Source organism: Triturus cristatus, chromosome 5_2, assembly GCF_964204655.1.
Source record: "Triturus cristatus chromosome 5_2, aTriCri1.1, whole genome shotgun sequence".
Lineage (NCBI taxonomy): Eukaryota > Metazoa > Chordata > Amphibia > Caudata > Salamandridae > Triturus > Triturus cristatus.
In genome coordinates, this window is record NC_140588.1 from 1,114,011,969 (window position 1) to 1,114,030,279 (window position 18,311).

Sequence of the window (18,311 nt, forward strand, 5' to 3'; positions counted from 1 at the left end):
GAGGCACCTAATCACTCACGTATATAGTCAGTAACATACCCATTGAATAATCCATGCAGACACTCATCCATTCTCTCAGGTACTACCCATGCACTCATCCAATTACCCATGCACTACTCATACAGTTATACAATCACTCAGGTACTACTATTACACTCTTACAATCACCCAGACACTACCCAGATACTCTTGCAATCAATCTGGCACTACCTATATACTCCAACAATCACCCAGGCACATGTATTCTTGCAATCACTCAAGCACTACTTATGTGGTTATTCATTCACCCAGACACTACACATCCACTCATCCAATCACTCAGGCAGTACCCTTTCAGTCATACAATCAACAAAGCATTACACATTCACTCATCAAATCATCCAGGTACTACCCATCTACTCATCCAATCACACAAGCACAATACATAGATTCATCTAATCACTTAGACACTTATCATGTACTCATACAATACCTGAGACACTACTGCCACTCTCATGGTCACCCAGCCACTACTTGTGCACTCATGAAACCACTCATACACTACTCATGCACTAATCATGCACTCCTCCAGTCACTCACGAATTACTGATTCATTCATCCAATCACTCCGGCTCTACTTATGCACTCAACCAATCTCCAAGGCCTTACACATACATTTGTGCAATCATCCAGTCACTACTCACACAGTCATGCAATCACCAGGCAGTACTTGTGCACTCATCCAACCACCCATACACTACTCAAGCACTACTTATGCAGTCATCCAATAACACAACACTACTCATTCACTGATAAATCAGACAGGCAGTATTAATGCATTCATTGAATCATCCAGGCACTAATCATATACTATTACAATCACTGATGCACTACTCATGCACTCATCCAACCACTTAGGCACTACTTATATAATCATGTAATCACTCAAGGACTGCTCACTCACTCAACCAATCTCCCAAGCAGTACTCATGCACTCATCACATGTTCATGCTCTATTGCACTATTGCACAAATCACTCTCCCATACACACATTAATCCATCCAATGATTTTCACAACATATGATTTTTCAGTTTTCTAACCAGAATAGGTGGTTCCATAAGACCCTTGCCTCAAAGAGAGTAGGTGACCTTCTTTACATGAATCCTTCTTTTCACCTTCAGGGATGGTAAAAAAGGTCCAAACAATACACTCCTTCCTTTTTTTGATGGGTTCTTCTACCTCTTCAACTGCTTTCAAATCTTCTACTTCCTGCAGGTGCAGAGATGCCATTTTCTTTTATTTGAGGTGTTGGTCAAAACATCCCAAAATATACAAAATGACTGCACACATCAGAAAAAGGTGTTCAACATGTAGATACATGCCCAAAAGAGAAAACAAACAGGTGTTAAATCCTTCTTTTAACAAAATGAAAATCCTTTTAACCAATCAAAAGCTTTATTTCCATGTCACATAATGTCACGACGGGGGTCGCGTTGTCATAGCGTCCACGTTGTGCACCTGTAAAATATGTTAAATTCCATTAAAAAATGTAATTTACCATTAGTAAATCAATGTTTTATACATTTTAGACAAGTCTTAAACTAACACACATCTGAATAATACACAAGTATATTTAAAACTTTTTCAAATCATGCCAAAGTCGTAACTGCTACCCAACCCCGGAAATAAGTGCAGGCACTGTGCGCAACACCATTGCAGTTTATATACTTATGAACCATTTTGAATTGAACTATGTTATCTTCATATTGATTTCACTACACTAGTTCTAATTCACTATCATTAAAATCTACATAAAAAACATTTTAAATGTATTCAAAACTATAAAAAAATATGCAGTCGTGAACCTGTGGGGTGCTCGAGGTAGCCACGTCCACGAAAATCTGTTGTAAACTTCAAAAATATTTAACAGATACACTATTACTATTTATTTTTTCAATAGTAAACCTTTTACCTAAAAAAAAATCTTATTTTTTTCTAAATATGTATTTTACACTTGTAACCATATATGGATTCAGAAATGACTCCCCATAAATGATTCTAATTATAAAAAATGTATTGAGAAAATAACACAATAATATATTTAACACTGCTAATAGTAACCTGACATAAATTACTTGTCATGAAAACAGTAAAAAAAACAGAGAAAATATTCCCAAAGACCGAACACAAATGTTCTCTTTTTTAATGTAACTTTATCAGAGTATAACAAACTTAGTAAAACTAATAATAATAATAGAACACTATCAAATATTTCTAAAACTCCAAAACTTACAAATAAGTAACATTACCACCATATTATCACATAATCATACAAATATTTATTTTTAACTAATTAGAAAAAACACTTTAATGTTTTTAAAAATTTAGAGAAAACATAACAAACAATAAAAAAAAAAGATTAGAGGTATCTTCTAATAATGAAATGCTATTTTAGAATATTAATATATATGACACTGAAAACTATCAGTAGTAGAGACATTAAAGTTACACAATAGTTTTTTAAAAACCTTAAAATGTCACTGAAAAAAAAAGGTTACTGGGATGTTATAGTTAGTAATTAGCATTTAGACTGACATTTCACTAGTAAATAAACCAGAGAAATTCAGGTGTTATATTTAGTGAGGTAAACATAACTCAAACCCCGTATATGCGGCTTATGATGTTACATATTACCTCACTGATGACATGGTCAGTGACATAACTGATGACATCTTGAATGAAATCACTGATGACATCATCTACATCATCTTTGATGTATCCACTCACACCCCCAAATAACCTTTCATAATCTACTCAAAATCCATACCATTACTTACACAGCCACTCACTGATTCATATCGCACTCACCCATAAAGGCCTTCATAGACCCACTCACTCACTCACTCATACAACCACTGACACATCCATTCATACATACATGCAGCCACTCACAAACTGTTCCAGTCACCCACAAATCAATTCACACATCTACTCACTCACCCACACAGTTACTCGCACAGCCACCTACCCACTCATACAGTTACACACACTCACTTATTTTTACAGATAATAACAAGTACTCACACACCTATAAAGTCACTGACACAAGCACACACTTACCCATACAGAAACTCTAACATTTACTCAGCCACCTATATAGTAAACATAGCCCATCACTCATATATACTTCCTGTCATATACCCAGGTGCTCACACATATATAACTGATACATGCACTCCCTCACCAACACAACCATAAACACACTTGAACAATCATACAGTTTGTTGTCTGACGATGGAAGCAAGGAGGGCCATGTAGGTGTTGAAGAACCTGGGGCTGAGCAATGATCCTTGGGATAGACCGCAGTTGATTTCCATGGGTTCAGAGAGGAAGGGTGAAAGTCAGATTCTGTCTCAATGACAGAATCTTCTTCCATGCACCCAACAGGAACCGCTGATCCACTGACCTCGCCCTCCCTGAACCCCCGCACTTAGGTTCTCACATATTACATCACTTGTGACATGATCAATGACTGTGAGTGTTTTTATAATGTTTATGCGTGTTAAATATATATATACAAAGGTGTATTGATGAATCAGTGGGTATATGAGTACCTGTAACTATGATTCAGGAGGTGCTCGACTGTCTGTATAAGTGAGTGATTGTATGGGTCACTGACTAGGTTGTCTGAATTTCTGTATCAGTCTGTTAGTTGGTGTTGAAGTGGCTGTATGGGTTGCTGAGTGGGTGCATGTGTGGGTGTATCGGTGATGTTTTTTTACAGTTACCTGTGCAGGTATTTCCACGCACAAGCCATGGTTTATAGGGTGTGAATTTCAGCCGGGGTTCTCCTAAGTCCACATGGAAGGATAATGGAAAGTGTGTAAGGTCGGCCCTGTGTGTGTTCCGGTTTCAGAAGTTGAAGGCACGCATCTGGATGATACCAAAAGTAGGCGTAATGTGCCTGTGCTACCAAAAAATCAGATATCCCAAACCCTCCCCTTTTGAAAGCTTGAATGAGTGTTTGCCAGCCTACTCATGCCTGTCACCAGGCCCATATCAGTTGAGTCAGCAGCCCTCTAAGGGTTTTAAAAATGTTACTGTGAGGGGATGGGAAATTTTTAAAAAAGATAAAAATAAACTGGGCAGCACAGCCACCTTAATTACAGCAATGCCTCCCGCCATTGACAAAGGCAATGCAGTCCAGCAAGCTATCTGTCCGGAAAGTTTATCTATAGCCGAACCATAATTTAACCGCACCACTTCCAAAGCCACATGTTGTATAGTTACACCTAGGTACTTAGGGGGTTTAACACACCATCACAACGGGAACTCCAGTGTGAAGGAAATATCTCTGATTTGCACTTAATTCCAGAGATGTTTCTTGATGCAGGAAAGTGGTTCACAGCGCCAACCAAGGGTTCATATACTCTGGTTTTCCTCTTGGGCACTGGGACTACAACTCCCACAATGCACCTGGTCATCTTATGGAAGTTTTGACAGAAGTTGCTTCAATTTTCAGGAACTTCTTCATGAAGTCCCACTTGTGGGTTTAAAGTGTCCACAACACCAATCCAAGGGTCTAGAAGCTCTGATGTGGTAGTCGGATGTTTGGGCTACGTTTCCAAAAATTTACCTGGCAAAATACTTAAAAGCCAACTGAACACATTCCAGGTGGGTCATTCTTGATGGAGATAATTCATGTGCAGCTCTTTAAACCTTTTGCTTTCAGGGAGTCGACTCCTTCCACTTTTGAGGCAAGGCAAAGTCCTTAGGGCTGTGGCTCCTAATGTGCAGCAGGTGCAGTCATCCAGAGTGCAATCTATTGGGTGCAGGCCAGGGTTCCAGCAGGGGAGTCCTTGTTCTTCTGTTGTGTCAGGCAGGGAACTCTTGTAGCTCATTTGTACCTGTTGCTATTAGATAATCTCTTCTTAATACTTAAGACGGTAGTTCAAAAGTGTTCAGCATGCGCAGTCCTAATCAGAGCATTCCATTTAAGGTGCAGACCAAGGGTTCCTACATGGCAGTCCTTCTTCTCTTGACTATTCCAGGAGGGATCTTATTTGCTGTGCAGTTATCCTATATTAAGCAAATGTTCCTGTAAGACAAGCAGGGAGGCACCCCTGACCACTGGGGTATAGGGTGACATCAAGAAGTATGACAACTTCCTCCAAAGTACAGCATATTCGTGCCCAAGAAAGTGCTATTCTTCCAGAATCCAAAATGGTGAAACTCTCTCCCGGAGGGTTATATATGGATAAGCAAACCCACTGGTGTGACTAACTATACCTAACACACCCTTCCCAGCCCCTCTGTGAATCTAATTACTGGTGCTCATGTGTATCTGGGAGTTCAGGATGTGGGAGTGACCCTGTACTTCCCAAACCTTTCCTTCTCTCTTTGAAGACCAGTTTGGATACTTCACCCTCACACTTCCTTTTGCTCTTTAGCTTGCAATTCTCCCCTCACAGGAAACCCATTGTCTCTAGTCAGCTACTTCAGACCTCATTAAGACAGCTTGGCTCAGCCTGGCAGCAGCTGGCCAATCATGAGAGGCTCCTGGATGGCTGGATTTTGGCTCACAGAAAAGAAAGTTCTAAAACCTATTTTCTGTGATAGTTATAGAAAATCTAATAGTGTCATATTGTTGGATTTATTCTATCATTTTAAGTCTTTGAATGATATTTTAGTTCACTGTCAATAATTGCACTGTGATAAAGTATTCCCATATTAGCCTATGGAGATCATTTTCTACAATACGGAACATCAACATTGTCTGTTTTTTTCTTCACCAGGGCATATAAAACATATGTTATAAGGACCTTGCTTAGAGTTATAGCACTCAGAGGAGAAAAGTGGGGTGACATATATGTAATAGTAAATTTGAGTTTTTTAAATTACCTAAAAATTCAAAAGAAAAATGTACATATGATTTAAGTTTAAAAGCAGCCTAGCAAAGCAAGGCTGGGTTTTAAAATAGCAGCAGGTGCCACATCAGTGCACACTTGAGTGCATTAAATCGACTGGGCCTTCAGACCTACATACCCTTCTCTATACTAGGGATGTACAGGTAGGGTCTCAGTACCAACTGTAGTTATACCTAATTGCCATGCACATTTAATCAAAGCACAGGCACTGGATCTGGTCAGCAGAACGCAGGGCACAGTCAGAGTCATACAATCACCTTCTAGTAGTCAAAAAGGGAGAGACAAAAGCAGGGGCTAAGGTAAGAAGTCCTGGCTCCACAATCTAAGCCTGAGATCTTAAGTGCACAAAGCAAGAAACAAAAGTACATGAAGCTTTGGTATGATCAAAAGGCCACTAAGCCTGATTATTACTCAGGTCAGTCTGTGTGGGTTTTGGACCTGAGGTAGCTAAGGTGATTGAGCTGGGGATAATTGAGCCCTCTGACAGTCCATGTTCTGTTATGTTATGTTATTGGCTATTTATAGAGCGCACAATCACCAGGGAGGTCACTTTGTGCTAGGTAATGAGATGTCATAAGCCCTTACTACTGGTAAGCCTGTATAAACAACCAAGTCTTCAGAAGTTGGCTAAATTTGGTGTAGACAGAGGACTGCCTAATCTCCAAGGGGAGTGTGTTCCAAGCACGTGAACCCACGACACAGAACCTGCAGCCTCAAATCCTGAGTTTCTTATAGGGGGGGGTAACCAGGTAGTGTTGGTGGCTTGATCTCAGTTCTCTTGTTGGCCGATATTTTACAATTCGAGCTTTCATGAAGCCCGAGCAGCTCAAATGCAATGCCTTGCACACTGTGCAGCATGCCTTAAATCTCCTGCTGTGCTTCCAGTGACGGGCTCACCACCGTCCCATCTTTCCTGCTCTGTCAGGGAGGTGGAGCATGAGCATGCGTGATAGGACCTGAAAGATGGTGAACTATGCCTGGGCAGGGCGAAGCCAGAGGTAACTCTGGTGGAGGTCCGCAGCGGTTCTGACTTGCAAATCAGTCATCGGACCTGGGTATAGGGGCAGTAGACTAGCAGTTGGTTCCTTTCAAAGTTTCCCTCAGAATAGCTGGAACTCGGAGAACCCAGTTTTATCTGGTAAAGTGAATGATTAGAGGTCTTGAGGCCGAAATGATGTCAACCTGTTCCCAAACTTTAGATGAGTAAGAAGCCCGGCTTGCTGGCGTGGAGCCGGGCATGGAATGAGAGTGCCTAGTGGGCCACCTTTTGTAAGCAGAACTAGCGCTGCGGGATGAACCAAATGCCGGGTTAAGGTGTCCAAGGCCAATGCTCATTAGACCCCAGAAAAGGTGTGGGTTGATAAAGACAGAAGGACGGTGCCCATGGAAGTCAGAATCTGCTAAGGAATGTGTAACAACTCACCTGCTGAATTCACTGACCCTGAAAATGGATGGCGCTGGAGCGTAGGGCCCATACCTGACTGGCGCTAAGAGCCGTGGGAGCTAAGCAATGCAATGAGTAGGAGGTCTGCTGCAGTGTGCACAGAAGCCTGGGCAAGGGCCCGGGTGGAGCCACCACAGGTGCAGATCTTGGTGGTAGTAGCGAATATAGAAACGAGAACTTTGAAGGCTGAAGTGGAGGAGGGTTCCATGTGAACAGAAGTTGAACATGGGTCAGTCGGTCCTAAGAGATGGGTGAGTGCCGTTAGAAGGGACGGGCGATGGCCTCCGTTGCTCTCGGCCGATCAAAAGGGAGTCAGGTTCAGATTCCCTAACCGGGAGTGGCCGCATCCAGTAAGCTCTCGCTGGTCCTTGAAAATCTGGGGGATTTGGTATAAATCTCGCGCCGGGCTGCACCCATATCTGCACCAGGTCTCCAAGGTGAACAGCCTCTGGCATGTTGGAACAATGTAGGTAAGGGAAGTCGGCAAGTCAGATCTGTAACTTCTGTATAAGGATTGGCTCTAAGGGCTGGGTCGGTCGGGCTGGGGTGCGAAGCGTGGCTGGGTGAGCATTGCGGCTGGGTGAGGAGCCTCCCTTCGGAGCAGCAGCGACTCTGGATGTGAGCTGGGCCATTCCTGTGGATCGCCCCAGCTGCAGGTCACCTCTCTTCCATGCCCCCTCCCCAGGGGCACAGGGCTGGCATTCTGCCTTGGTTGGAGCCTAGCAGCTGACTTAGAACTGGTGCGGACCAGGGGAATCTGACTGTTTAATAAAAACAAAGCATTGCGAAGGCCCGAGGTGGGTGTTGACGCAATGTGATTTCTGCCCAGTGCTCTGAATGTAAAAGTGAAGAAATTCAATGAAGCGCGGGTAAACGGTGGGAGTAAGAATGACTCTCTTAAGCGAGAGTAACTATGACTCTCCTAAACTATTCTCAGTTGTAGTGGCCTTTACCTCCCAGTGGTCTTGCTGGTAACTGCCTCTATAGTACTAGACTCTGCGTAGAGAACTCTATAGAGACAGGTCAAACAAGGTTCTATCATGGCGGCGAGCGTGATAGTGGGAAATGGCGAAGCAAACAAACACAATTCCAGATGGGGTAGTTCCTGGAGATTAAAAACCCCGTTAAGATGGCGTAAGGAGGTTCTGTCTTTTCCAGAAATCATTAACCTACTCACCAAATTTGACAAACCAGCACCCGCTTCGAACAATGCAACAATGAACAATGATTCAGATCATGATATAGGCCCTAGTTCACCCTCTGTAGCAGAAGAAGACACAACAGTAGACCTCAGCAAAACCATCGAGTTTGTGGCATCCTCAGCCAAGAATGATATTGTTACAACCAAGTTTGTACGAGGTCAGCAAAGAATTAATAACAAAGAAAAGTGACTACACAAAATAGTCACATATTGGAAATACCCAAACGAAAAGTATAAATGTGACTTGTGTGGAGACATATTGGGAACTTTTAAAGAGCTGAGAAAACATGTCTCCAACAAGCATAAAGGCTTCTATCTTAAAACGTATCGCTCAGAATGTGACAAAGAAGCCGAATACCCCAATATTGCATGCAATATATTATGCTGAGATGTACACATTCTTGCAGCACACGCTTCACCCTTATAAAACATATTGTTTTAAACTGTTGATTCATCAATATTTAAATGTGGTTATACAGTTACATAATAGTTCATAGTTGACACAAGATTTAGTATAGATGTGAATTTTATTGAAATGTCTTGAATGATGACTAGGTCTCAAATAATTACATACACAAAATCACCACATACCACACATTGATTATTGATGTCCTGTTAATCATACTTTAAGTTCTCAGGACTGTTTGTAGAAAATTTTTAATTGTTGGAATAGTCCTGCAGGGTGTGCTATCTCTGGCCTATACGTGATCCCAGTTCCAGTGAGGACAGCGTTCAGTGTGGCTGTAGTCTGGAGTGAACTAATGTTGTATTGTTGGAAGCAAAACTGCTTTTATACCGATGGGCAGCATAATAACCCAGATTGAGCCACCATGAGGTGGTACAGAAATAGCCAAATGCCTCGTCATCTAGTTAGTGATGTGCATGAATGGATAAACAAGATTCCCACTGTCCCTACCTACTATGTAACGAAACCACAGCTAAGGGAACTTGCTTGGCGGAATCAGCGGGGAAAGAAGTACCCATTGAGCTTGACTCTAGCCCGGCACAGTAAAGAGACATGAGAGGTGTAGGATAAGTGGGAGGCACTCGGGCTGCCTGTAAAATACCACTACTCTTATTTTTTTTTCACTTGCCCGGTGAGGCGAGAGGGCGAGCCTCGTGGGGCTCTTGCTTTTGGCTTAAAAGCACCTGGCCCCCGCTGGGGGGACAGTGACAGGTGGGGAGTTTGACTGGGGCGGTACACCTGTCAAATGATAACACATGTGTCCTTAGGCAAGCTCTGGGAGGACAGAAACCTCCCATGGAGCAGAAGGGCAAAAGCTCATTTGATCTCAGTTTTCAGTATGAATACAGACTGTGAAAGCGGGGCCTCACGATCCTTCTGACTTTTTGGGTTTCAAGCAGGAGGTGTCAGAAAAATTACCGCAGGAATAATTGGATTGTGGAGACCAAGCGTTCATATCGACGTTGCTTTTTGATCCTTCGTTGATGGTTCTTCCTATCATCGTGATGCAGAATTCACCAAGTGTTGGATTGTTCACCCACTAATAGAGAACGTGAGCTGGGTTTAGACCGTGGTGAGACAGGTTAGTTTTGCCCTACTGATGATGAGTTGTAATAGTTCCTGCTCAGTACGAGAGGAATAGCAGGTTCAGACATTTGGTGTATGTGCTTGTCTGAGGAGCCAATGGGGCGAAGCTACCATCTGTGGGATTATGACTGAATGCCTCTAAGTCAGAATCCCCCTAAACCATAAAGATACTGCAGTGCCGTGGAGCCTCAGTTGGCCTGGGATAGCTGGCCTCTCTCGGGGGGCCAGTGCGTAGAGCTGCTTGCTTGGGGACCACCTCCATCGCCCTTAGTACATCACATGTTTGTGGGGCACCCGGTGCTAAATCATTTGTAGATGACCTGATTCTGGGTCAGGGTTTCATAAGTAGCAGAGCAGCTACCTCGCTGCGATCTATTGAAAGTCATCCTCTGAACCAAGCTTTTGTCTTTCCATGCGTTGGTGCCTGCAGATGCCCTCCTCCAGCAAACCCAGGGGTAGGTCTCTCTGCCGCTGGGATGGTAGGAGGGACGCAGAGGGGGCAATGCGGGCCTGCGGGAGACCGCCTTCACCATGTGCCCTCCGGCATTGGGCCTCTCCCTGCCGTCCCTGTGCCACTTGAGTGTGGGGATGGGGGCCACCATCCCTTGCAGGTCAGCAGGGTGACCAGATAGCCTGGACCTGCCTGCTCCCAAACAAGTCAAACAGGGAGGTGAGCAGCCCAGGGGAAGAATTGGCTCCCCGGGCAGGCCGGCAGAGAGAGGACATGGCCTGCGCTTAACCTTCTTTGGTTCCAGCCGAGAGTCCGGGCGCTGGGGACAGGGAGTCCATTGGGGCCCGGGGCGGCTCTCCCCGACCTGGCTAGGGTTTGGAAGCTGGAACCGGGCCTGGGGCTTGAGCTCTGTCTGGCGAGCCCCAGGGTGCGTGAGCCCCCTGTCCTGCAAGCCAGCTGAGGGTCAGGGCACTGGAGAAAGGGGTTCATAGGGGCCCAGGTAGGCTCCCCCCGGCCTGGCTAGGGTTTGAAAGCTGGGATGTACCTGGGGCTTGAGCACTGTCTGGCAGGCCCTTGCGTGCGGGATCCCCCATCCTGCAAGCCAGCCGAGGGTCTGGGCACTGGGGACAGGGGTTCATCGGGGCCCAGAACGTCTCTCCCTGGGATGGCTAGGGTTCAGAAGCTGGGACGGGCCCAGGGCTTGAGATACGTCTGGCGGGCCTCTGGGTGCGGGAGCCCCCATCCTGAAAGCCAGCCGAGGGTCCAGGTGCTGGAGACTGGGGACCACTAGAGCCCAGGAAGGCTCTCTTTGGCCTTGCTAGGGTTCTGAAACTGGGACCCTGTGAGGGGCTTGAGCTCCATCGGGTGGGCCATAGGATGTGGGAGCCCCTGTCCTGCAAGCCAGCCGAGCGTCTGAGCACTGTGGATGGGGGTCCACTGGGGCCCGAGGAGGCTCTCCACAGCCTGGCTAGGGTTGGAAGCTGGGAACGGGGCCCGGGCTTGATCTCCGTCCATCCAGCAGGCCCCAGGGTGCGAGAGCCCCCCTGTCCTGCAAGCCATCTGAGAGTCCGGGTGCTGGGGATGGGGGTCCATTGGGGCCAGGGCAGGCTCACTAACCTGGCTGGGTTCAGATGCAGGGACCATGCCAGGGGGCGGGGGTGGCTGGCTAACTCTGCTCCGCCGGCAGAGCGGAGTTCTCTGCCCACCCCTAGTTTTACCTTGGCGAGAGTGGGACAGGGGTCCACCGGGGCCCGGGGTGGCTCTCCCCGGCCTGGCTAGGGTTTGGAAGCTGTAACCGGGCATGGGGCTAGAGCTCCATCTGGCGGGCAATGTGGTGCAGGATCCCCCCACCCTGCAAGCCAGCTGAGGGTCTGGGCGCTGGGGACAGGTGTTCATTGAGGCCCAGGGAGGCTCCACCCAACCTGGCTAGGGTTTGGAAGCTTGAATGGGCCTGGGGCTTGAGCTCCATCCATCGGGCCCTGGGATGTAGGAGCCCCCCATCCTGCAAGCCAGACAAGGCCATGGGCGCTGGTGACAAGGTCCACTGGAGCCCTGGGAGTATCTCCCTGGCCTGGCTAGGGTTAGGAAGCTGGGACCGGGCCTGGGGCTTGTGTTCCCTCCGGCGGGTCCCAGGGTGCATGAGCCCCCTCATACAGCAAGGCAGCTGAGGGCCTGGGTGGTGGGGATGGGGGTCCATCGGGGCCCAGGGTGGCTCTCCCCAGCCTGGCTAGGGTTCAGAAGCTGGGACCGGGTCTTGGGCTTGAGCTCCATCCAGCAGTTCCTGGGGTGCAGAAGCCCCCTGGTCCTGCAAGGGTCCAGGAACTGTGGATGGTGGTCGATCGGGGCCAGGACAGGCTCACCCGACCTTGCTGGGTTCAGAAGCAGGGACCGGGCCAGGGGGCGGGGGTGGCTGGCTAACTCCACTCTGGGGCAGAGCAGAGTTCTTTTTTCACCCCTAGTTTTACCTTGTTGAGAGTGGTGCACCACATTTATTGTATTGGAATGACGATCTTTTAGGAGTTTCTGAAATTTTTATATTCTGCAATAGTATTTCAGAGGTGAGTTACAAATTTGGAAGGTGTTTTATGTATTGCGTAGGAGTGCTTCTGTGTTTGTAATTATATTATATAGCTTGTAATGCATTATTTATAAAGCTTGCAAAGCATTAGAGAAATGTGGTGTTTGAAATATTTTAAAATATGTACAAATGACTATTGTAGTTTGTTCTATTGCACTGAAATGAATATTGAAATAGGTTGTGCATAGTAATATGTGTGCTTCCTGAGTGTCTAATGAAAGTAGTAGAGAAAAATGATGTTTATACCATGTTGACAGATGTATTAACCAATATCCCATTCTATTTAACTCTGTAAACATGTGCACTGTATTATGAGCAGAAAGGAATACATACACATGGTTGTAAAACAAATTTAGAGATCAATGAACACAGGTATTATACTATTTGCATGACATACTTCAGCCCTATACATTTAAAAAGAATGTTAGAGAGAATATAAAAGAAGAAAGATATGCAGTAATTTGATGTAATGAATGGTTAGTGAATCATGTCAAAGGGAATCTTATTAATCACAGAAAACTGAGTTGTGATAGTGCAGATAAGAGAGAATGTTTCTATTTAGCACTCCTTGAACTGTTTAAGCCTTGGCGTTGTGAAACAGAATTACTTGGAGATTTTGACTGCCATGAAGATTGTATTAATGCAATTAAAGACAACATTCACTACACAAATGTTAAATGATGAGATTGGACAAGAAAGTACTATTGCAGCTGAAATAGCTAGAGACAGTTCTCAAGATAGTCAAAGTTCTGGTCCTCTGAGTCAAGATCCACTGGGGCAATCAATTCTTGAACATGAAGCAGCAATAGAAATGAATGAGGCAACAAGCACACAAGGAGATTGTTCAGTTGGGACAGTTAGAGAAACAACTAAATATTGACCAAAAAGAAATATATCTGAATATATGTTCATAATTGAAACCTTTTCTGATGTACATCAGCAGTCAAGCTGTCAAGCTGGAACAGGAAAACGTTTCTTAATTAAACTATCTACACAAAACTACAGAATTACATGTATCTTGTGTCGTAATAGCTCCAACTGAATTAGCAGGACACACCATTACATTTTTTACTTTACATCAATTACTTATGCTAGCTGTTAAACATGATAATACATTGGAATATCAGCAGCTATCTGGAGAAGCATGTTATGGAGTGTCAGAGTTCTGAAGAAAATACAACTCTTTATTATTGATGAAGTGAGCATGGTCTCAGATGTATTGCTTGCCTTTGTACACTTGAGAATGCAACAGATTTTAAAAACAGATTATGATGTTCTGTTTTGAAGAAACATTTAATTGTGTTTGGATACCTACTACAACTTACTCCTGTTAAAGGACAAACTGTTTTTAAAACACTTCTCCTTGATTAGACAAGGACATCTTTTAGAAGTATAGGAAATATAAATATTTGGTTAAACTTTGAATATAAAGAACTTGTTAAGAATATTCACCAAGCAGGTGATGAACATTATGGAAATATTCTTAAAGACATAAGAATTGGTGTCCTGACAGAACATGGTAAACAAGGTTTAGAAAGTCACCTACTAAGGAACTTGTTAACAACTGGAAAAACAGCAGCTGAAGAGATGTACAATATGCTTGTGGAAACCATTCTGTAGTTTGTCTAATGCCTACATTGCAAGAGTGTTCTACATTTAATCAACACGTTCTCAAACTGGAAAAACAAAAAAATTGTGGAAATTAAAGCTATTGATAAAATTAACCACATGGAAGAACACTTTTTCTTCCTGAGAACTAAGGGCCAAATGGGAGTCTTTAAAAATGTCTGTATCTAAAACTGCAGGAATAGAAAAGACTTTACATGTATGTAAAAACTTTTGAGTCATTTTGTGGCACAATTTGAATGTAGAAGAATGATTAGTAAATGGATCAATGGGAAAAGTTATTGATTTTGTAAATTTCCAAACTAGGGATGCAATAGAAATTGTGATCATAAAATTTTAGCAGGTTAATGAGGTAAGACAGATTGAGTGTTGTGTTGTACGTTTTTTGCTTGTTAAAGACTATATGTTCACAAACAACAGTTTCCTCTGTCTCTATATATGCAGTAACTGTTCTTAAATCTCAAGGTTTAAGTATAGATAGAGCTTTTGTAAATATTGGAAGTACAGTGTTCAAAGAGAGAATGGCATATGTTGCATTGTCTCGAGTAAGAACATTGTCTGGTTTGTATTTGATAGATTTTGATGACAAAATGTTTAGTGCTGATGCAAATTGTGTAGGAGAGTACAATCGTTATAGAAGACTTTAAGCTCCTCATTTATGTGAATATCCCATATATGAGAAACTTGCAGTGTGTTCAAAACAAAGATATGTAACACATTCAACGGAGGTTCAAAACAAAGAAAAACATTGAAAAGAAAGTTGAAGGCATAAAGAAAAAAGTAGAAAGTGTTGATGAATTTGTAGGATATCAGTTGGAATAAGGTTCAGGTATCAACTGTTATGCTAATGTGATTCTGACTGCTGTGTTTCATCTACATCTTCATCATGAAATCATGGAACATCGTGAAAAAAGATAATATTATGGACTCCATCATGTTGTGCCGCAGTTGGTTAGTGACAGAACAAAAATAGTTACTACTTGTGGCATTCAACATCTTTTAGATATGTGTACCATTCATTGACATTTACTCTAAACAGACAACAACATGCACAATAATTTGTAGTGTTCCTGCTTGGAGTATTAGAAGATGAAAGAATATACAATTTATTAGGACTAAGATACAGATGGGACCATAAGTGTGAAATGTTTTCATATACTTCTACCACTGAAATACAAACAGAACAATTCCTATACTTGGCAATCCCACACGTTAAATCAGCACCTTTCAGAAAATTGATAAAACATTGTAGACCAAATGGAAGAAAATTAGAAACAAAAAGTACAAATTTTAAAGGAAGTCACATATCTATTTCAGGAAGAACTTTTACAACAGTGGCTATTATTTTCCATGATGGTCCTACTAAAACATCTGGACCCTATACTGTTTATTTAAAGTGTAACAAAGGATGGACACATTGCAATGATGCCCACTTGAAATTCAAACCTAGATTGCCTTATGAATTTCTGCAGCCAAAGTTTTGAGTACATCATTCAGCCTATTGGGGAAGATGTTAACAGAAAGTAGACAGCACTGCAAACTATTAGTCCTTATAATTAGCATTTTGATTATTATTATTTGCCCTAATTTGCATTACATTTGGAAAATAGTGTTTAAAAGCAAATCGTTTATATATTTGTTGTCTATACTGTACCATATGTAAATGAGATTATACGTTTTGTGAAATATATCTCTGATAAATAATAGAGTTAATGTAGATGAAAGTAGCGATTAAGAAAGTGTAGATAGCAAAACGCATAGCTATACATTTTCATAATAATGTTCCATGCTGATTTTATTTTTTACAATCGCATTCTATAATACGCATATTTCACACCACATGTTCTCGAAATTTGTGTACAAGAAGATACATGTTTTACTTTCACCTCCTCATACAGGATAGGTCTGTATGGAAAGTGATTTTTATTATATTTGAAAATTTGACAGTGTTGAAGTTTGATGTATTATTCATGCATTCACTGACTCACAACCCAAGTACTTATCCAATCATTCAAACATTATACTTGTACTCATTCATTCACTCAGGCATTATGCATATACCCATCCAATCACCCAGATTCTACTCATGCACTCAGTCAATCACCCAGACGCTACCTACGCACTGTTCCAATCACACAGGCTGTACCCATGCACTCAGCCATTAACCTCGGCAACACCCATGCAGTCCTATATTCACCCAGCCACTACCTATGCACTCATGGAATCACCCAGGGACTACCCATGCACTCATCCAACCAAACAGCCACTATGCATGCACTCATGCAACCATTCAGGCACTACCCATGCATTCATCAAATCACTCTGACACATACAATGCACTCACTCAATGAGGTAGGCACTACCCTTGCACTAATCCATTCACTCTGGCAGTACCTATACACTCGTCCAATCACTCAGGCAAAATCAATCCACCAAACCATTCACTCAGGCACTACTTATGCACTCCTCTATTCACTCAGGCACTACCCTTGCACTAATCCATTCACTCAAGCACTACCCATGCACTCATCCAATCACTCAGGCACTATCCTTCAAATCAACCAATCACTCACACAATACACATGCACTCATGTATTCACTCAAGAAGTACTCATGCACTAATCAAATCACCCAGGCACTACCTGTGCACTCATCTAATCACCCAGACACTACCTTTGCAATCCTGCATTAACTGATGCCCTCCCCATGCACTCATCCAATCATTCAAACACTATCTGTGCACTCATTCATTCACTCAGGCACTATGCATGCACCCATCCAAACACCCAGATACTACACAAGCACTCATTCAATCACCCAGACACTACACACTGGTTCAATCACCCAAGCAGCACCCATGCACTCAGCCATTCTGCCAGACACTAACCATGCACTCTTCTATTCACCCAGCCACTACATATGCACTCATGGAATCACCCAGGGACTACCCATGTACTCATGCAATCAAACAGCCACTCTGCATGCAGTCATCTAATCATACAGGTACTATACATACACTCATCCATTCGCCAAGGTACAATGTATTAACTTATGCCATCACCCAGGCACTGCTCTTGCACTCATTCATTTATCCAGTCACTACCCATGTATTCATCAATTCACTCACACATTGTCCATGCAGTCATGGAGGCAGTACACATGAATTCATTGAATCTCTCAGACACTACCCACGCCCTCACCCAATAAGCCAGGCACTATCCTTGCACTGATCTATTCACTCAGGAAGAAAGTTTTTATTGATTCAGACATCTGCTGAGGTCAACAAATACAAAATGCATAAATATAAATCAGTTATATTTATAGACGTTAAAACAGGTTTAAAAAACTCGTTAAGAATGTAAACAGATTATAACAGACAAATTAATTTGGGGAGACTTACACAGCATGATTAAAACTTGAGTGGAAATAGCATTGTATCTAAAACTAATGGGCCTAATGAACCAACACTGAGCCTCTTCCAAGGTTGGAATTGGACAAATTAACAATAAGTGACAAAGAACTTGTGTTCCTCCATTACACAAGTCACAAGTACCTGAGCAGTTTTCTTGGGTATTCCATCTAGAAGTATACCATTTTAATGGGAGGATACCTGATCGCAGAAGAAGGATGCAGCACCTTACTCTATGCTCTATCTGAAAAAAAGATAACTCACAGGTGACATATATTCTATACTTTTCATGATTTCATTATAATGCTTTAATTAACTACAGCGTTCAATGTCTAATTCAGAACTCATTGTGGGAACCACAATTTTTAAAAAGAGCTTCAAATGTGCTGGAGTCCAGGCCTGCACGGTGCTACAGTGCATTGAGACGTGTCAAGTGCAATTTTAGGACTCCTATTAAAAAGTAAACAGTGCCAACTGAGTTCCAAAAGTCTCTAATTCAAATAAGTATCTTAGGGATCCAGGATCTGCATGTAAATATATTAATATATTAGAAATAGCTATAGTGTGTGTGCTCACTAGAGATAACTCAGGACATAATGCTTGACCCGGGGCTGATTGGTTAACTTTTGATAATTTACATAAGA

General features: G+C 43.0%; 2 pseudogenes; both read left to right on the forward strand.

Moving 5' to 3' along the window:
- Positions 1-6,723: 6,723 nt before the first annotated feature.
- On the forward strand, positions 6,724-7,805 carry LOC146829827 (28S ribosomal RNA; annotated as a pseudogene).
- Positions 7,806-7,808: 3 nt separating this feature from the next.
- Positions 7,809-10,508, forward strand: LOC146829828 (28S ribosomal RNA; annotated as a pseudogene).
- The last annotated feature ends 7,803 nt before the right edge of the window (positions 10,509-18,311 follow it).